General features: G+C 43.3%; 1 long non-coding RNA gene across 1 annotated transcript in view; it reads left to right on the forward strand.

Annotated features, from left to right (window-relative positions):
• The first annotated feature begins 2120 nt into the window (after positions 1-2120).
• Positions 2121-22461, forward strand: part of LOC146007207 (uncharacterized) — a 42344-nt gene continuing 22003 nt past the window's right edge. Inside the window, exons 1-2 of the long non-coding RNA XR_014444280.1 lie at positions 2121-2193; positions 20305-20397. This is a non-coding gene — a long non-coding RNA (uncharacterized LOC146007207). The remainder of the gene's footprint in view (positions 2194-20304; positions 20398-22461) is intronic.

Genomic DNA, 22461 nt, shown 5'->3' on the forward strand with positions numbered 1-22461 from the left:
ACACATAATGCCCCTTACACATATGTTGCACATTATTAATGCCTTTATACACATGACACACAATTCCTGTTACACATATGTTGCATATTATTAATGCATTTATACATGACACACATAATGCCCCTTACACATATACCAAACTCTATTGCACAACCAACCCACCTGCAGACAGCACTCGCACAGCTGCTAACACTTTGACCTCTGCTTGGATACAGATGTTTCCTCATACATCTTGACTCAATAAGCCATACAGCTTCTGGCCAGTTCTGCTAACGTTGGGTGCCTTTTTTGCTGAAAATTCGTCTTATTTGCATTGTTATGACCAGCACACACAAGGAGCTTCCGATGATTAAAATGATATGCGGCATGCCTATATTCTGTGTGCGACTGTGTCTGTACCTGCATATGTTACAGTGATTTCCATGAATACCCTATTCATATGCAGATACAGTCTCACTGACACACAGTATATAGACATGCTGCATATCAGTTTAATCAGCAGAAGCTGCTGGTGCCCCTAGGCATTCCAAATGCTCTAGGCAATTGCCTAGTTTGCCTATGCCTAAGGCCAGCTCTGGATAGTGGGAGAGAGCAGTGACTGCTGTCTGCTGCGGCAAACAGCCTCTCTCCCCAGCCCAGCACACAGAATGCTGTGTACTGCACTGGGGAGAGAAGCAGCTGCAGAATCAGCCACTCCTCTCTCTCGCTGCATGATGTGCAGTGGGGTTGGGTGGCAATCGATCGCACCCGCCTGTCTACTGCCTTCTGCTGGCGCCCCCATGCAGGCAGTGGCGTAACTATAGCACCGCAGCCCCCGTGCTATAGTTACACCTCCCCCCAATCCCCCGCAGGCTTACCTATTTCGCTGGTCCCGGCGGCTCCGTTCTTCAGCTGAGGACCACCACAAAATGGCCGCCCCCATACAGCAGACAGAAACTGTCTGCTGTATGGGGGCGGCCATTTTGTGGTGGTCCTCAGCAGAAGAACGGAGCCGCCGGGACCAGCGGGAAAGGTAAGGCTGCAGGGGATTGGGGGGGTTTGCATGGGCGGCGGGGGGCGCCCCCCCCCTAACGGCGCGGGGGGGCGCCCAAAATGTAGCTACGCCGCTGCATGCAGGCGCCCATCAGCCCCCATGCCGGCAACATGGCAATTATTAATATTTCCTAAGGAGTTTGACTGGCCACAACTCCCTGCATTGGTCACACCTCCCATTATCAGTGCCCGACATAGCGGTCGATGCTCTTGTCCTGTTGGAAGACAACCCTTACCTCTGTGTAATGGGGCCTACACACATGCCGATTTTGTGCCATTTTCTAAGCGATTTAGCAAGGTCGCTTAGAAACTAAGCATACATCGGTGTGTGTGTGGGGGCTAAACCGATATAGATGCGCGGCCCCGCGCGTCTAAATCGCATTAAGATGAAGAATGAGCATGTCCCATCAATCTAGCAAAATCGCTTAGCAAGACCCTGCATATCGGGCGCCTTTTGTGTGGTGTCAATCTGGCATGCTTAAATCGCTAAGCAGAAACGCTGAGGCATATCGTTGACACATTTTGCATGTTCTAAGCAATATAGATGATTTTGTGCTCAAAGGAAATCTGCTATGCTAAATCTGGCATGCTATATCTCTGGCCAAAATCGGGATGTGTGTAGGCCCTATTAGGCACTAATCTTACAGTACATGTTTTTAAGGGAAGTGGCAGCAAATTCCTAAATCAAGATTGGTATAATTCAATGGTTACCTAACCCAACTGTTAAATTACAAAGAGTTGGGTTCTAAAACCCGACACTTCTCAGTGTATTTAAAAGGGCAATGCTTTTACTAGTCATCTCTTGCTAGTAAAAGCATTGCTCTAATTTTGTAATGTTCACTGAATTTTCCCTGAATCTCTCCAAGGAGGCAGCTGAAGTGTTCTAGGTACATAGAAACCCCCCCTGCTTGCTGATCTATCGGACCAGATGACCGATATTAACACATCCTCATGCAGGCTGCGCATCTCCCGGTAGCTGCAGTGCCTCCAAGTACAGGAGACAGGCTGCAGTTGGGCTGACTAACACTAGGGGGAGCTAGCTGCAGAGGCAGCGTGCCGTGCAGCTCCTCAAAGGCAGTGCTCCGTGACCGTGTGACTGTGCTGTTAGGGGGAGCTGGCCAGGGGAGGCAGCAAGTGGGACTGTCTGCTGCAGACAAGAAGGTACACTATTCTAATGTTGGAGGGAGCTGGTGCTGGTGACTGGGGAGGGTGATGCTGTGTGTGAGTACATGCTGTATGCATATATGCTATGTGTGCGTCTGTGTGTACATCTATGCAATGTGTGTGTCATTGCTGTGTGCATCTGTCTATTTTTGCTGTGTGAGTACATCCTGTAGTACATGCTGTGTGCATCTTTGCGATATGTCAGGGTTGCCGACTTTCTTTTTCTCCTCTCCGGGAGAAGCCCGGAGAGGAGAGATTCAGTAGCCACCCAGGGGGCGGGGCTTAAGCGTGACATCACTAAGCCCCGCCCCATGCTGGTAAACCAGCAAATTCAGTGATCTCTGTGGAGGGGGCGGGGCTAAAATGACGCGATTGTGTCATTTTAGCTCCGCCCCCTCCTCTGAGACCCGAGGATTGCGGCATTTTAATGCCGCGATCCGGGGGACAGCGGGGGTCCCCCCTGAATCCGGGAGGGTTGCCCACCCTTCCGGGGGGCCGGGAGGGAGCCCCGATTTTCGGGAGACTCCCGGAAATTTCGGGAGGGTCGGCAACCCTGCGATATGTGTGTGTAGTATGTGTGTGTATGTGACAGCGTATGCTGTGTGTTTGTGTCTGCAGTGTGCATACCTCCCAACATGACCTTCTCCAGGAGGGACACATTGCTCTATTCCTGGATTTTCCTCTTAATTAATGATTACCATCACCTGTATTAAAGCTCCTTTCTTATTAATTAACCTGTTCCAAACAGGTGATGGCAATTATACATTAGGAGGAAAGTGCAGGGTCAGAGCATTGTGTCCCTCCTGGAGAGGATCATGTTGGAAGGTATGAGTTTGCATGTAAGCTATGTATGTATGTATGTAAGCTATGTATGTATGCATACCTCCCAACTTTTAAAACCACCTGTGTGTGGTTTTGTGGCAAAGCCACAATTGTTGTGGGGGGGAATGGAGAGCACTCTATAAGATGTTGGCCGTGCTCCCTTTCCCTCTGTCTCCGTGAATAGACACTGTGCCCGTGTTCACAGTGTATTTATTACTATTCACCACAGCAAATGACAGGAGAACTCCCAACTGCCCTCCCCACTGCTGGCCTCAGGTGGGACAGTCCCAAAAAAGGGACTGTTTCGCCAGACAGATGGGAGATATGGTGTGTGTGTGTGTGTGTGTGTGTGTGTGTGTGTGTGTGTGTATGTGTATGTATATATATGTATATATATATATATATATATATATATATATATATATATATATATACATACATACATACATACATACATACATACATACATACATGTATGTATATATTTTTCTTTTGTCGTATGTATGGAACCACCCACACTAAAATGCTGCGTTTGCCAATGGGATTTCAGAATTCTATCCATGTCCAAAATTGTTTTCTAGAAAGGCTGTTTTATTTCTTTGTTTATGAGACTGTCGCTTAGTCCATAGGTTCCCAAACGCGGTCCTCAAGGCACCCCAACGGTCCAGGTATTAAGTATATCCATGCTTGGCCACAGGTGACTTAATTAGTAACTCAGTCAGTCTGATTTAACCATCTGTGCTAAGCCATCCATGGATATACCTAAAACCTGGACCGTTGGGGTGCCCTGAGGACCGCGTTTGGGAACCTCTGGCTTAGTCACTTCTGGTTACTGGAAAACAATTGTGCTTCAAGTCATATATGCAGGCAGGGAGGTGCTGCGCTCACCTTCTGAGGTGCTAACACGGCCGGTGTGGTCTGTGAGCACTTCTTAGTATGGCCTATGATGTAACCCTGGGTAGGATCATAAACGTGTAGTGAAAACAATTGTAAAGTACTGTGGGTGATATAAGAGATGTTTTTTCTTGTAAAACAAATAAATGACAAGTGGGGCTGGGGCTGGTGGCCATGTAACTTCCACTCCGTTGGAGTGGTGTCTGCTACCGGCAGGGTGTGGGGGGGCACACTGGGCAAACCTAAACAGTCAATCCAATAAATATACTAAAAAGAACAAATACATTGTAAAGCCATCTAACCTCTTATGTTCATCAATGTTCTTGTTATATACATGTCAGTGGTGGGTTTTCCGCTTAATTACTAAAGTGACACATTCTGCACTTGCTATTTATTGTTTGCTCCTTGGATTTTTCTGATAGCTATAAATGTCTCTACATTAAAGTGAAGTATCTTTTGTATTGTTGCAGTGCAATGCACTCTAATAAAAACAATGAAAAAAAAATATATATATATATATATATATATATATATAAAAAATAACAAAACCTGCTACCTTCAGAACTAAAATAGGTACACTGCATACCACTTCCATTCATCTAAATTGTATACATTATCAAACAAGCATGTACACTGCATACCACTTCCATTCATCTAAATAGTATACATTATCAAACAAGCATGCTCATGGTATTGCATTTATGACGGCCTCTTGGGGCCATAGTGTCCAGCTCATATATCCATCTGTGCTGAGCAGGGTTTTGCCTATGCTTATAGGCAAAACCCTGCAATCTAAGCAGGATAAATGGAGCATACCCATTTCTTTGTAGCCATCGTTTTGGGGAGTGACTACCCCCTTATTATTGTGACAGCAGCTTATTGACCAATCAGCTCTATTGCAAAGTGCCCCTAATATCATCTTGATGATAATTCTTTGCCTAGAGAGTGATGGCAATGCATGAGACCACACATTTCCATTGCTATAGGGTGCACACACAGAGTGATCTGTGCTTAATTTCTAAGCTATCTAGTCAGATGGCTTAGAAATGGGTATTAATTAGCCATGTGTGTATGCCACATAGTACTCAATATATACTTATTTATAGTTTCTCAAATAGCGCAGCATATTCCGCTGCACTTTACAATCAATAGTGGCAGTGGCGGTTTTTACCTCCCACCGGGACGCCTTGCTGCGGGCTTCCGTGCAAAAACGGCAAATGCGCATGCGCAATACCTATACCGGTACTCCGCACGCGCTCGTCCCGGTGCCTGTAACTTATATTGTACAGGCGCCGGGACCATGATTACTTCTATGGGCTGCTGCCAAAATATGGCAGACAAAATGCCTAGGGGTCTCCCGTATTTTGGCAACCAGCATAATGCCGAAACAGCCAACAAGGTAATGCCAATGCAAGGGGAAACTTTCTTACGTAAGTTCCCCTGGAGGAGTGCACCCCCAATAAAGGTGTGTCCCCCCTCCACAGTGACCCCTGCCCAAGCTGAAGCCTGGGGCTGTCCCCGATGCCAATGAGGCGGTGGGCATGGGGCTGATGGTAAAAAATAGATTAAACAATTGTGTAATGTTGTGTAACTACAAGTCCCAGCAAGCCTGCCCCACATGCTGGAACTTGGAGAACCACAAGTCCCAACATGCGGGCCATTAAAGGGCCCGCTGTATCTTGCAGTTCCACAACATTACAAATAGTGAAATAAAACACACAAACAGTATAACTTTGTTACACCCTACATTCATTCACACATACATTGCCTATGGATTACCTCGTAGGCCTGTCCTCTTCTCCATGTAGAATCCCAATGAGTTCCTGTTAAGGGAAATTATACTCAGCAGACAGATCCCGGATTGATCGCTGGCTTCTCCGGCTGGCAGTACCCCTGTGAGAGAAGCCCAAATGATTGTTTACACATGCCGGAGGTAATTCCCGCCCACCAGCAAAAGTCTGCTCCTTATTGGCTGGTGGGTGGGACTAACCCCCAGCATGTGGGAGGAGCCACAAATAGAGTTGTATGTTAACCCCTTCCTGACAGAGCCAGTTTTTGCGTTCCTGACAGAGCCCTTTTTTTCAAATCTGACATGTCTCACTTAAGTGGGGATAACTTTTTTTTGCTTTTACTTATCCCAGTGATTTTGAGATTGTTTTTTCGTGACACATTGTACTTCAAATTAGTGGTAAATTTGGGTCGATACAGTCTGTGTTTTTTTGTGAAAAATACCAAAATATCGTGAAAAAATGGAAAATTTAGCGATTTGCAAAATGTTAAATTTTCTGCTTGTGAGACAAATAATCTTACCACTCAAAATAGTGAATAACTAACATAGACCATATGTCTACTTTATGTTGACATCATTATTTCAACTTCCTTTTAATTTTTTGGGACACTAGGAGGCTTACAATATGAATAGCAAATTCTCAAATTTTCAAGAAAATTTCAAACACTGATTTTTTTAGGGACCAGTTCAGTTCTGATGTGACTTTGAGGGACTTGTATGTGAGACACCCCCATAAATGATGCCATTTCAAAAACTGCACCCCTCACAGTATTCAAAACAGCATTTTGGAAGTTTGTTAACCCTTTAGGTGTTTCACAGGAATTAAAACAAAGTGTAGGTGAAATTTCAAAATTTCTTTTTTTTTGCAGATTTGCAATTTTAATACATTTTTCTAAGGAACACAGTACATTTTACTAGAGAAATGTGACTGAAAATTGATTCCCCCAATTCTTTTGTTTTCATAAATATCCTATATGTGGCCCTAGTGTGCACGGTGACCAAACCACAGGCTTCATAATAGAAGGAGCACCTACTTGATTTTGGAGCCTCCTTTTTATGAGATTATTTTTTAGGCACCATGTAGGTTTCTAGGCACCATAAGATGCTAAAAGTTAGGAACCCCCCCACAAGTGACCCCATTTTGCAAACTACACCCCTCAGGGAATTCATCTAGGGGTATAGTGTACATTTCAAACCCCCAGGGGTTTCACCAATTGTGGTACAACTGGGCAGTGAAAATGAAAAATTATTTTTTTTACACAAAAATGCAGTTCTGGCTCCAAATTTGTCATTTTCAGAAGGTATGAAGGAGACAAAGCACCCCAAAATCTGTGCCCCAATTTCTCCCGAGTACGGCAATGCCTCACATGTGACCAAAAAATACCAGTTGGGTGCATGGCAGGACTCAGAAGGGAAGGAGTGATTTTTGGATTTTGCAGCTCAGATTCTGGTGGAATTTTGGTGGGTGCTATGTCGCATTAGCAAGACCCCCAAAGCACCAATACAGTGGAACCCCCCCACAAGTGACCCCATTTTGCAAAGTACACCCCTCAGGGAATTCATCTAGGGGTATAGTGTACATTTCAAACCCCCAGGGGTTTCACCAATTTTGATACAAGTGGGCAGTGAAAATGAAAAATTACATTTTTTTACACAAAAATGCAGTTCTGGCTCAAAATTTTTCATTTTCAGAAGGTATGAAGGAGAAAAAGCACCCCAAAATCTGTGCCCCAATTTCTCCCGAGTACGGCAATGCCTCATGTGTGACCAAAAAGTGGCAGGACTCAGAAGGGAAGGAGTGATATTTGGATTTTGCAGCACAAATTCTGGTGGAATGATGGTGGGTGCTATGTCGCATTAGCAAGACCCCCAAAGCACCAATACAGTGGAACCCCCCCACAAGTGACCCCATTTTGCAAACTACACCCCTCAGGGAATTCATCTAGGGGTATAGTGTACATTTCAAACCCCCAGGGGTTTCACCAATTTTGATAAAACTGGGCAGTGAACATGAAAAATTACATTTTTTTACACAAAAATGCAGTTCTGGCTCAAAATTTTTCATTTTCACAAGGAATGAAGGAGACAAAGCACCCCAAAATCTGTGCCCCAATTTCTCCCGAGTACGGCAATGCCTCACATGTGACCAAAAAATACCAGTTGGGTGCATGGCAGGACTCAGAAGGGAAGGAGTGATTTTTGGATTTTGCGGCTCAGATTCTGGTGGAATGAATGGTGGGTGCTATGTGGCATTAGCAAGACCCCCGAAGCACGGTGAAATTATGAACCTAATATTCCATAGATGTGTGGTATATTTTAAAACACTCCTTTATACATAGGCCGGGTTTGTCGGGGCAAGTGTCACACTGGAAAATAGTTTGCTTTCTTATTCCCTTTTTATAGCAAACTTTGCACCTTTTTTGTGTCCTGCCCTTTTTTCCAGTGGAGGGGATTTCATCAGGAAAATGCTGCCCTGGTACAATACGGGGGCCAGTACTAGAAGTACTGGGGCCCTCTGCCTGCTGGTTCCCAAATATTAGGCCCTTTATGACTTCCTCTTGAAAGTGCATAAATGTCCCCCTCTGGCCGGTAGAACGGAATAGCACGTAAGCGTTATACAGTGCCATCTGGATGATATACACGGCCACCTTCTTGTACCAGATTTTTGTTTTCCGCAGGGCACTGTACGGCTTCAGTACCTGATCTGAAAGATCCACTCCGCCCATGTACCTATTGTAATCCAGGATACAATTAGGTTTTGAGGTGTGGGTACTGGTACCTCGTACAGGGACGGAGGTGGTACTGTCTCCGTGAATTGTTGTCAGTATAAGGACATCCCTCTTGTCCTTATATTTGACCAACAACATATTTTCGGTGCATATTCCCCTGCTTTCACCCCTTCTCATTACTTGGGCAATGTGCGTTTTTGGGAGGCCTCTTTGGTTCTTGCGCACAGTACCGCAAGCTGCTGTAATTCTTGAACCAAGGGCCTTAAACAGGGGGATGCTAGTGTAAAAGTTATCCACATAGAGGTGATAACCTTTATCCAGGAAGGGGTGCACTAAATCCCAGACAATTTTCCCACTAACACCTACGAGGGAGGGGGGGCATTCTGGCGGTTGAATTCTTGAATCCTTCCCTTCATAAACCCTAAACCTGTGGGTGTACCCTGAGGTGCTTTCACACAGTTTATACATTTTTATGCCATACCTTGCCCTCTTACTGGGAAGGTACTGGCGGAATTTAACCCTTCCTTTAAAATGTATAAGGGACTCGTCGATACAAATAAATTTTTCAGGGATGTACACCTCTTCAAATTTGGCACTGAAATGATCAATGACCGGCCTGACTTTGAATAGCCGGTCAAAGGTGGGATCATCTCTGGGTGGGCACTGTGCATTATCGGTGTAATGTATAAATTTAAGAATTGTCTCAAATCGAGTCCGGGGCATGGCCATACGGTAAAATGGAGTACTGTACAGAACATCTGTACTCCAATATTGCCTAATTTCTGGCTTTTTTACTATGCCCATATGAAACACCAGACCCCAAAACGCCATCATCTCTACTGCATCTACAGGGGTCCACCTAGCAAATGATGACGTGGGGTTTTGAGCAATAAACTGCTGGGCATATAAATTAGTTTGGTCCACCATTAAATTTATAAAATCATCAGAGAAAAATAATTTGAAAAAGTCAATTTCTCTGAGACCTGTGGAATCAAATTGGATTCCTGGCATGGCCAAAAACTCAGGAACCTGGGGCTCAAAATTGTCTGGTGGTGGGGTCCATACTAGATCAATTATTGGGGGGGGAATCTCAGCTGATCTACGGGGGCGTCTTTGAGGGGGTCCCTCATCACCAGAGGAGGAAGAGGAGCTTAAGACGAATCCTTCAAATTCCCCGCTTGCATCACTGCCTGTGTCAGAGTCAGAGGCAAGCATGGCATATGCCTCCTCCACTGAATACATTCTCCTGGATGACTGGGAGGACATTTGGGAGGACATTTGGGATGCCATTTTTATTTTTGTGTTACTGGTAGTGAAATGTTTCAACACGTGTATAGTGTAGGGGGGGGTACAAACTTTATTTCAATCCGGGGGGTATGTAGTGTGTAGTGTGTATGTGGTGCAGAAAAAAAAAAATACTTTATACCAATAAAAAAAAAAAAAAAATGAAGGGGTTAAAAATAAAAAATTGAAGGGGTTAAAAAAAAAAAAAAAAGGTCCTGCGCCAAAAATTGAGCACAGATGTTGGTCAGTAACGTCTGTCACTGAACAGCGCTCAAAGGCAACAGGAATCTGATCAAAAAAAAAAAAAAAATTGATCAACCCTGTGCCGAAAAAGCTGATCAGTGATGTACGTCACTGATCGGCGCACAGTGGCCACAGGACACCCACAAAATCAGTGTGTGTAAAAAAAAAATTAAAAAAAGACCCCACAGCACTCACAAAAAAAAAAAAAAGGTGATCAGTGATGCGACACTGATTACCAGTGAGGGACAGCAGGTGCACAACCTTTGGTGCAACTGACAGTGCAACTGGCAGCAACTGACAGGTATATATATAAAAAAAAAACCTCTGCGCCCCCAAAAAGTTGCTGATCAGCACAGATATACTGATCAGCACAAAAGGGGGGGTAGCAGACACAAAATATACACTCTCTGTCACTATCTCTCTCTATCTCTCTATCTCTCACTATCTCTCACTATCTATCACTCTAGGACACTGCAGCAGCAGCACTGACAGTTATATGTATAAAAAAAAACTGCACCCCCAAAAAGGGGGGGTAGCAGACACAAAATATACACTCTCTATCACTCTCTGTCACTATCTCTCTCTATCTCTCTATCTCTCACTATCTATCACTATCTATCACTCTATGACACTGCAGCAGCAGCACTGACAGTTATATATATAAAATAAAACCCCTGCACCCCCAAAAAGGGGGGGTAGCAGACACAAATCTCTCTATCTCTCTACCTCTCACTATCTATCACTATCTATCACTATCTATCACTGTATGACACTGCAGCAGCAGCACTGACAGTTATTTATATATAGAAAACCCCTGCACCCCCAAAAAGGGGGGGTAGCAGACACAAAATATAGCTCTCTCTGTCACTATCTCTCTATCTCTCTCTATCTCTCTCTCTATCTCTCTATCTCTCTATCACACTGCAGCAGCAGCAGGAAGTCTCAGGAAGTCAGATCCAGGAAGCGTCCAGCACGCTACAAGCAGTGATAAGGTGATCAGGTAAGGTATTTGCAAGGATCAGGTAAGTATTAGCAAGGATCAGGTCGGTATTCACGGCAGGCAGGCACGGTGACCGTTCTGCACGCTATTCCAGACCGGAATGGCGTCTGCAGCGCAGTCACCGTCAGTTTAAATGTCGCGCCTTGGCTGTGATTGGTCCGTGGGTCCCACGGACCAATCACAGCCTTGGGGGCAGGTGGGGTGAGGGTGGGGTGAGGTGTCATCGTCACCGATGACCCCCTCATGCCCCCTGACGCCCGGCGGTGATTGACACCTGTGTTACCGAGCGTCTGATTCGCTGGTAACACAGGAAAACGCTGTGAATGGCTGTTCACACTGAACAGCCAATCACAGCGATCGCCGACGGGGGGGCGGCATCGCAGCCCCCCCTGGGCATGCAGGGACATGTCTGCTGTCAGGGACAGCAGACATCGTCCCTCTGTCACTGCGTCTCGAGACGCAGTGACAGTTTAAACTCATGACGTACATTTATGCCATGTGTCGGGAAGTACCTCCCGGCCATGACGTAAATGTACGTCAAATGTCGGGAAGGGGTTAAGATCACCATTTACTTTACACTGACTACCCTATAATCCTTCCTCCTTGCCCTCTACAGACTGATCCTCTGATTTCAGTAAGCAAAGTACAACATGTACATCTATATATAAAGGTATCCTATAGTTTACATATATAATAATTACTATAGCCATTTACAGCCTGTGTGTGACAGCATGCGTGGATTAATATTAATTTTAATGTACCAGGCTTTTGGCCGCTCTTTTTGCTAGCAGAAAATGTGTATCAGAGTATGACACTTTGGAAAAAGCCTGTGTGCCTCAAAGAGCAGATCCATAGACTTCATTGCTTCTTTTTACTTTATAAAACATGCACATACAATGCTAACCTAATGCAGGACACCCACTCACGTTCCTTACTTGTGTTTGGGAAGTCATTGGAATTCACTCAATTGTACTTAATGTGTTTGCTTTGATGTAACACGTTGAGTGCAACTGGTGCACCAGCATATGAGTAACATCACATGTGGGTATGGGATGCAGATAGAAAATAATATTTGGATGTTTATTAAAAAAATGTTTTGGGTATGAGGCCATGTGGTTTATTTTTGCAGTGAGAAGTAACATTATTTAAATAAAATAAACGGTACTTGTGTATTATAGCGGCGCCCATCGCATTGCATACCATAAGGTATGCGATGGTATGCGACGCGATATCGCGCGATATTGTACAATGTCATACAATTTTAAAATTGTATGGCATACAATGCCATGCGATGCGATGCAATTAAAAATTGTATAAGCACCCTAATGGGTGCTTGCAATGTGAAATGGCCCCCCACGCCACCCCCCCACTATAAACGTAAACCCGAAGCGCAGCGAGCCCGCGTCCTCCGACCTTTTCATACCCCCACTATCCACGTCGGCGTGGAGTTGAGAATAGAAAGTGTGGTGAGCGCGGCGTACCGCCGCCCCTCGCGGGCTCGCTGCGCTCGCCACGCTTCGGGTTCACGTTTATAGTGGGGGGGGGGTGGCGTGGGGGTGCATTTAACATTGCAAGCACCCATTTGGGTGCTTAAAATCACCCTTTAGGGTGCTTATACAATGTTTCATCGCATACCATCGGGTGCATGGCATGCGATGCGATAAAAACATTGCGCGATGTACATCGGGGGCACCGCTATAATACACAAGTTCCAAATAAACTAGTAACACTAGCCGATTAACTAAGTCTACAGTGCAGGGGCCCATATATCCTTTCCATGTGCTCCCGATGCTTGGGTTGGGGATTGGGGAATTCCAAAATAAATCATTGGTTTGCCAATCCCAACCAAATATGATTGGATTTTTAACATACAGTTTTTTCCAGATTCCCTGATGGATAGCTGATCAGCAGGTCTGACTGCGTTAGAGAACTACCCAAACTATGTTTTTATGCTGATCTCTTTAGCTGTGACATTTTTGTGTGAAGTACTACACCATCGTGTACCTTGTATCTACTGACTAGGTTGTTTTCTAGGTATTTTTTTTTTTTTTAAACAATTTCTAATTATTTTGCATTTTTTGTTTGAGAAAAGATTTTGTGAAGAAAATGTACGCTAATATTTGTAGTGTTTGTGTATATAATGTATCTGTTTGTGTGTACACAAAAGCGATTGGACACTGACAGCAAATAGATCAACAAAATTGTATCCACAAGTGTTTGGGCAACAGCAGGCAATGGGACGGATGTATTAAGCCCGGTGAAGAGATAAAGTAGAGAAAAAGTTGAGATTAATTGAAAGGAGATAACGCACCAGCCAACTCTTAACTGTCATTTTTCACACAGTTCATTGGCTGGTGTGTTATTTCCTTCAACTTTATCTCCACTTTATCTCTTTGCAAGGCTTAATGCATCTGCCCCATAATGTTTTACCTTTCTGAGTTAAGTACCAAGACCAACTGTGACACTGAAGAAGGTAGAGGGGGAGATTCTCTAAAAATCACGGCTCAGCTCCGCCCCCCTTCGCCGCCCATTGCATACATATTTATCGCATATGTTGTAACATATGCGATAATTATGGCAAAGGACAGCCCTTGCGCTAAGAGCTGTCCTTTGCGGTGAGAGTCGCCGGGTCCCATCGGGTCCCGGCGGCTCCCCCTCCCTCCCTTACCCGGCGCTGCTGCTGCTGCGCCGGGCTCTCCTCCTCCCTGCACCTGGAAGAGGATCATAGTGCAGGGAGGAGGAGGTCACAGGTCCGGGCAGCACAGCTCTGTGCTGCCCGAACACAGGTAAGGGGGAGGGGGGCGTGGGTCCGAGCGGGGTGGTGGTGGGTTTGCGTTCGAAGCCCATAGGCTTCTATGGGGCATCAGCCAGATTGCTTAGAGCATTTACCGCATTTTTTGCTTAGAGAATCTCCCCCAGAGTCTGCCTAGAATGCACCCCTTTCTCCAATTCGGTTCCCAGTGGGATCTCTGTTAAGATCTGGCCAGTCCATCTGGGTTACTTAATTTTCTTTAAATGTCAGCAGAAAAAAAACAACAGCATAACACCACAAGCTCCATGCTTCACTCTACACTCTAGCTTCAGATGTTCTTCTGGCAATTGCCAAACCCATATAATCTGAAAAGTTTTACACCTTCACAAACACAGTCTGCTGAAGGGGCACACTATTGCGCTTGCACAGGATTGGATTGTCGAAAGATGGTTTTGAATTGGACAATTCACATCCGTTTCCGACAAAACAAATCCGAGAATACTACCTTCAACAAAAGAAGGAGATGGAGGGCTTCAAATGATGGAAAAAACTTTAATCCAATGAAGCTGACCTTTATATAACGACAAAATTTTGAAAACAAAGCATCCTGCATTTGGAACGTATTTGTGGTAACTTATGCAGCAGTGATGGGAAAAGCTTCCTGAACAGTCTATCTCTGATGTAGAAAGAATAGTCACAAGTTTGTCTGGAGGTTTTGGGTCAAATGTAATAGGGTGGAACAAGTTGCACAAATGTAAAAAATCGTACCAAGTCGCACATGTCAAATATACGACTTTAGCCACAAATCTAATAAAAATTTTAGCGCAAAGTAGAAATCTATTGCAATTTCTGGCAAAATTTAAGTAACTGGAAATTGCAATTTTTTTAGACAATGTGTGATTTTTTTTATACAAGTGTAGTAAGGGGAAAGTACAGTTTATTTGTAAAAGTAGAAGGGATTTTTAAAAGAAAAAGGGATTTGTAAAAGAAAAAGGGACCCCTGAGCATTACCGGCCTTGGACTCTTTCAGCCAGTCCTGGTTACAAAAATATGATGAAATAAATTACTGAGATTACCCCATATTTCCCAAACCAGTGCCGGTCTCTTGGACTGGCCTGGTTACAAATATCCCCCAGTCCCCTCGTATTTTTTTAAACCAGCGCCGGGCTGCAATTTTTATATAAGGTCCCATAACTGTGCCGTTAACCTGTGATTGGTCAGCCCTGGGTGGGGTCCCTGAGAGAGGGAAGCCCTGGGCTATCCCTGGCACCCCTGGGTGGTGGGTGCCGGGTTGATAGTCATTTTGTGCAAAAAATAATATTGGTTTTCGGTATGAAACAATAAGTCCCAACAAGCATTCCCAGCATACAGGTATATGGAGCACCACAAGTACCTGCACGTGGGGCATTAAAGGGCCTGCTGTGACTTGTAGTTCCACAGTGAAACCAATACAAAAATAAATACAGGCACACACCTTAGAAAGTTACATTTTATTGACATACATGCACACACTTACATGCATACATACATACATACATACATACATACATTGGCGGATTCAGGCCCCCCCCCCCTGGCAAAGCTGTAACGTTTTCCCCATAGGATAATATGGGACCCGTTAATTCCGACCCCCACCCGGTTCCGGCGGCTGCCAGTTCCTCCTTGGCATCACAAAAGCTTGTGGTTAATCTCATTCAATTCCAAATTGCTGGGCCTTCAATATGATATCAGGCTGGTCCATATCGGTCAATCGGTTCCAGAGATATTGCATGTTATGCCCCTTTCAGACCGCACTTAAAAACCGGTATTTTGCCGATTTTTTTTTAACCGTTTTAAAACGGTAATCTGTGCGGTCTGAAAGGTGCACAACCACTTTACCGTTTTAAAAAAGCAGTTTTTTTTAAACGGTTAAAATGGAGGGTCCTACCCGTTTCAGACCCGGTATTTTGGCATCAAAATCGGGTCTAAAACGGTATTTGTGACCCAGCGCAGTGAATATTTAATGAGTGCTCCGCCCCCCCGCACGCCGGTTAAATCCCCCCGCCGCGCGCCGGTTAACGCCCCCCCCCGAGTTAACGTCCCGTCGTCCCCCCCCAGCGCTAACAACCCCCCCTCGTGCAGCCGGTACCTCCTGCGACGCGTTGAGGATCCCGGCAGTATGGACGGATGCATTGCACTTGTTAAAAAAAAGTGTCTTTTGGAAAATGGCTGCCCCATAGGAAAGCCCGTTTAAAAAAAACTGTCTTTCCTATGGGGGCAGCCATTTTCCGAAAGTCACTTTTCTTATAAGAAAAGTGACTTTCGGAAAATGGCTGCCCCATACTGCCGGGATCCTCAACGCGTCGCAGGAGGTACCGGCTGAACGGGGGGGGGGGGTCCTCAAAAACATTGGGGGGGTGCCCGGTTGTGTTGTGTTGTGTGTGTGTGTGTGTGTGTCAACGGGGGGGGGGGCGGTTGTGTGTGTGTTAACTGGGGGGGGGGCACTGAAGACCGCACTGGCTTCCAAAAACGGGTCTGCCAGTGTAAAAAAAAGCCACTTAAACAGTAATATACCGTTTAAGAGATGCGGTGTGAAAGGGGTTTTACCTGGCAGACCCGTTTTTGGAAACATTTTCAAATACAGGGTCAAAGCCAGTTATGCGGTCTGAAAGCAGCATAAACCAATTGTTTTATTTTTTAAATGTAATTTCATGGCTGTTCATGTTCTTTGAGGGCAGATTACTCTGGAACCAAACATTCCAGTTTTACTGGACCAAAATCATTCAAAGCCCACTCAAAAGTTCTTTAATATGATACTTGTCTCATGTAAATGGGTCAGTTGGTTCCGTAGATATAGCCGGTTAAATGAGATAACTGGTTACAGGGGGGGAGGGGTGGTTTTCTCTCCCCCTCACACCAGAAAATGCAGGGACTCGGCTAGTGTGAAAGGGGCCAACCTGGGAATGCATTTTCTGGTGTGAAAGGGGTATTATTTCAAATAGCCGGGACCTGCAGTGCTCTGAATACAGCCAGGTTCTGCCACTGTCAGTGTCTATCACTTCTGCCTGGCGGCGGCTGTCCCCCATTTACCGCGAGCATGTATTCCCCCTTGGCAATGAGCATGTAATCCCACATGGCAACGAACATGGAACCTCTGGCAATGAGCATGTAGATAAGTAGCATAATTTTTAATAGGCATTATGGTGTTTGGCATAATACATAATGGACATAATGGCGTGTAACTTAACGTGTAATGGACATTATGGTGTAAATGTTTAATGCACGCCTTTGGTGGACAATGTCCCTGTTTATGAAGCGTATTGTGAATTTTGGCTTAATCTTTGTGGCATTATGTGAATTATGGCTCAATCCGTGTGGCATTATGTGAATTCTGGCTCAATCCGTGGGGCATTATGTGGATTTTGGCTCAATCCATTTGGCATTATGTGAATCTTGGCTCAATCCGTGTGTTATTATGTGAATTTTGGCTCAATCCGTGTGGCATTATGTGAATCTTGGCTCAATCCGTGTGGCATTATATGAATTTTGGTTCATTCCATTTGGTATCATGTGTAAGGGGCAAGTATAATGGGGTCTAGTATTTTGTTGCATAATGTGTAGTACATGGAAGTACATGGTGTTGTACACTACACTCAAGGACATGCCCCCTGTTGAGTGGCCACACCCCCTTTTCAGTGCGCGGGCACAACTACATCCTTCACTTTTGTTGCCATGGTGGGCCTGTGTATTTAAAATGCCAGGGCCTATTTTTAATCCCATTCCCACCCTCTCTCTGCCGCTCTCTTAGCATGTACACTGGCACCACTAACACTGCCCCTCCCCCACCTAAACCCTCTTTTATCATGGTGCCCCCACCTGTCATTTTATCCTGGATCCCCCCCTGCATACATACATACATACATACATACATACATACATACATACATACGTATAATTACTTTTGTTGTCACGTAGAGTCAGTCCTCTTGTCCAGTAGAATCCAATAGGTACCTGTGGGTAAAAAAAAAAACTCACCTAGATCCAGTTTAGATCACATTCTCTTCATCCAAGTAGGCATCCAATGGGTAAAAAAAAAAAAAAAACACAAAAGAACCCCAAACCTCCAGACTATTATATTTTCAGTAAACGTGTGTTTTTTGACCAAAAAATTGCACATTCACAAAAATCACACCTTATTACATTTACCCCTATATTTGGAAAAGGTGGCAATTTTAAGTAATACAATTAGGAGAAATTGTATAAACAGAATGGCCATGATTTTTTTTTACCAACTGAGTCATTGTACTGCATTAATTAAAAGTGGAAAATGGGGATAATTTAACACTTTTCTCCAGTAGTGCATATATAATATAATGTTCCTGGCAACCAGGTGGTAGGTAACTTTTTCAATGATTCGCTCCAAAGGTAGTATATGCGTTTCCTAAACCATGTTTTCTCTGTTCATAAGTGACAGCACAGATGCAAAAATGCTGCATGGTCATTTAGATATAAACAATGCTTTTACGTTAGGACAAATAATAACACCTTATTTTTTTGACAAAAAAAAAAAAAAACACATAGCAAGCAAACCTTACTAGTGAACATTTGTCCATTTGAATTGTAGTAAATATGGTTAATGGAGTTGAAATGTAAATTCTCACCAAAAAAATGTCTAATTCCCATTACCAAATATCGGACCGATTTGAAAGTGTTTCCATAGTTACCAGCTGTAACCATGGAAACATTATACTACTACCAATACCATGCTAATTAATAGATAAACTGTCTTTACTGGAATACTGCATTGTGTAAGTGTCTATTCTTCGAAATACACACATTCCCACCCTTATATTTTACACTGTCTCATGAACAATTTGTTCACTTTACCTGATTGTGTAATCTCTTATTAACATGGCCTTAATATGTACTAGCGTATAATGTCTGTGTACCCTTATAGACTGTTGTTAATAGTCAAAGAGATACTTTAAGGAGCTAGTGCTAATGTCGTGGTGCCAGATACTACAGAACGTGCCTTGTGGCGTTCATGCCTCAACGGGTCAGGACTGTTTTGATAGCACAAGGGCCATCTAAATAATACTAGGCAGGAGGTTTTAATGTTATGTCTGCTGTACATACTTAATATCCTCTGTGTCTAGTTTTGCCCATAGAGTCTGTGTAAAAAAAAGTGAATTGTGGTCTAATGCTTTAAAAAACAGAAATAATAAAAAAATATGCACCAAATGCACAAAAAATGTGGCTTCCTACCCATTTGTAGATCAGTTACACAGCCAGCTAAAATAAATATACCACAGAGCAATAAAAAAGGTGCAAACGCAATAGTACACTAATAGTCGACAAGTTTATTTTTAGACTAGGACGCACCCTCCATATGATTTTGCTCCTAAAGCCCTTTGGGCCTTATTCTAGTTCACTCTTTCTGACAAAATCCTTCTTAGATGGACAAAACCATGTGCACTGCAGGTGGGGCAGATGTAACTTGTGCAGAGAGAATTAGATTTGGGTGGGGTTTTACTTCAAAGTGAGATCTATATTGCAGTGTAAAAATAAAGCAGCCAGTATTTACCCTGCACAGAAACAAAAAAACTCACCCAAATCTAATTCTCTCTGCACATTTTACATCTGCCCCACCTGCAGTGCACATGGTTTTGTCCATCTAAGAAGGATTTTGTCAGACAGAGTGAACTAGAATAATGGGCATTGATAGAAAAGCTCTTATACACTGTTATCTCATCATGAAAAGCATCCTGGGAATATATGTATACCTCGGCACACAACGCTGTGCAGCGAAGTGTGCTGAGCGATCTAGCATCAAAATCTCTGTGTGTGTAGGCCCCATTAGGCTGTGGCATTCCCCACCTCCCCTGTTTATTTTTTACGTTTGGATCTAGGCCAACCTTCATTTTTATTTATACTGTTAATTTATCTGTTATGTCCTTTACTTGATCCAACGTTTTCTTTCCTTCCGATATGAATGTACACTTGCTTACTTCCTTACTTGCATTATACATTTGATTTGTGTTCCCCTGCTACCAGAAGGAAAAGGATTTATCTTTTAAATATATCAAGTTTTTAACATGAAAACGTGCTGCGAAAAAAGGGTAATTTGAGTAGCAGACTGAGATTAAGGGAGATATTTATAGAAGCAAGAAATATTTATAGAAGCAAGAAAGAGATACAATTGTAAAAATAAAAGAAAACAGCCAACAAGCTTCTGCCTTACATTTTAGAGGCTGTGTTTTAAAAAAGGCAGTTAGGAGACTATTGGTTGGTAATCACTACCAAGCTTTTCTATCTATCTATCTATCTATCTATCTATCTATCTATCCCCCCCAAGTATTTAATTATATCTTAATATTACAATAAAAAGGTAAAAATAGTGATACAGTTTAAAAAAATAATATATATATATATATATATTTTTGTTGGAATAGATTGTCAAGGTTTACTCCTTGTAGTAAAGAGAATGGGTTAATTTTAGCATGCCTGCTGTAGCCAACATCTAATCATTGCCGGATGGAGTTAATACACATAATTGTAAAATGCTTTGGTTTTCTAATTTTGAAGTATTTAATGCCTTTTTTTTTGTCCTGCTCAGCAACCTTGAGGATATGAGACAGATGTCTGTGGGAAATCCAGCAGATTTATTCCAGTTCTGGTCTTGCCGTGAAGCAGAAGCTGAAGGACCCAAGTAAGCTGCATTTTCTAACTGATCTGTTACACATGTTTCAACATGGATGTGGCACCAGGGGGCAGTATATGAAAGCGACTGTGGCATTGACACATCATACCGCGTGTTTCACGTTTCTATATTTATGGTGTAAAGCAAAAATAACCAGGTTCTGGGAAACACCATCACTTATTAGGTGACCCTGAAGTCTCAAAAGGTACTCTGAAATCTTCCAATGAAATCTATATTATGTTATAGTTGATTATCATTAAATATTGTAACAATGCTCTCCATATCTTTATAGTTTCCTGTATGCAACAAATGTGCACTGGTATAAATGCAGACAAACCCGTTGAAGCTGTATCTGGCCAGAAGAGCTTTCAATCCTGCGCCCATTGCTGGTTGTATTCCATTAGAAATGTGACTGCCTGCATTTCTTGGATGAACCCAGATCACTCCCCACAGAGAACAGTTAACAATACACTGTCAGGCAGAACAAAAGGGAAATCCGCAGCAAATCACAGGCCGAAGATGCAGTTTAGCATGCTCTGATAGGCTGTAAAATGGGCCAATGGCTGACAAGCATCTCCAGGCTGTCAAACACACGTGGGAGAGGTGATTAGAGGCTTGTAGTTATTGGCTGAATGGAACCCCCCTTCTCTGGGTCTCTCTACACCTCCTCTGCATCTTACTCACATACTGAGCTGCTCCCAGTGTCTGGTCTCTGCCCAAGCTGCTATTAACCCCGTGTGTGTCACATCATTCTGAACACAAGGAAGGATTATACTGTATGCAAGTTTTTCAATCCAGAGTCCTCCTAGTTGCTTCACAGATACTATGTAAATTCATTGGTCGAATCTGTAGTCTTCTTATCTACTTAGAGTGTGTGTGTGTGTGTGTGTGTGTGTATGTGTATATGTATATGTGTGTGTGTGTATATATATATATATATATATATATATATAATGTCAATATTTTATGTGGTGCGGTTCTGTTTCTAAGACTTTGACGACTGGCGTAATGCAGTTTGCACCGAACACAGGAAGAAATAATCCTGTCTTAATACACTAATGTGAATGATATATGTAAATGTATTCGTGGATTTAGGGTTGACAATGAGCATGACAACAGCAGCAGTTTTATTAGAACCATTCCTCCATAAATCACCAACATATATCACAGCTCTGTGAAAGAATTATATTCCAAATGTAAATACAAGCACATGAACATACAACCAAGGAAATAAGATGTCTTGCTCATAGGAGCTTACAATCCAAAAGATTACAGTGGAAATGGGACATAAGGTGACAGAAATGTCTTTTATTTCAAGAGGTAGGAAATGACAGATTTGCAACCTTCTGCATTCCCCCAGGGATATTTCTCCTAATCAGGATGTAGAAAAGGTTTCACAATGCATGTAGAGCCGGCTATCTGTAATTCTATCTGTAATGTGGATGCAGGGTTAACACACAAATGACACCTCTAGTACCTTCAGTGCAGCAAAATAAATTCCAAGATTCCAGTAAAAGTAGGACAATTTGAAATAATTGAATATTTTGATTTATCTTTGAGTTGAAAGCCATGGAAACTCCCATCTAAACGACAGTATGTGTTTTGAACAGATGGAAGCATAGGGGTGAACCTCGCCAACTGGGGTGTCCTAGCCTAGGATGCAAGCATACAACCAGGCCGGAACTTGCCCTGTCTGACCAGTTATACCCCTACTACTGTTGTGCATTTATGGCTTATCGTAATAAATGTTGTCATCCTTCTGTGTGCTTCCAGCACCTTCATGGTAAGCAATATGTAAGTGGATCCGAAATAGGGATGTGTCAAAATGAGACATCCTGAGGCAGATGTCTCATGCATTAGATTTTGGAGTTTAGCATAATAAAAAGCTTTAATTTAACAAACACTAAGTTTATTGGTGCTAAAGTCTAAGTTGTCTATATTCCCTTCTCTACAAATGCTTGCAAAATTCAGTATGTCTTTTACAAGTCGCACAACTCGTTTCAGTCTCCTTTTCATAACAAAAAAACAAACAACACAATGGCTTAGTAGTTTGTTTTTTTAGGTAAATATTTT

This window comes from Crinia signifera, chromosome 6 (assembly GCF_055691185.1).
Source record: "Crinia signifera chromosome 6, ASM5569118v1, whole genome shotgun sequence".
Taxonomy (NCBI): domain Eukaryota; kingdom Metazoa; phylum Chordata; class Amphibia; order Anura; family Myobatrachidae; genus Crinia; species Crinia signifera.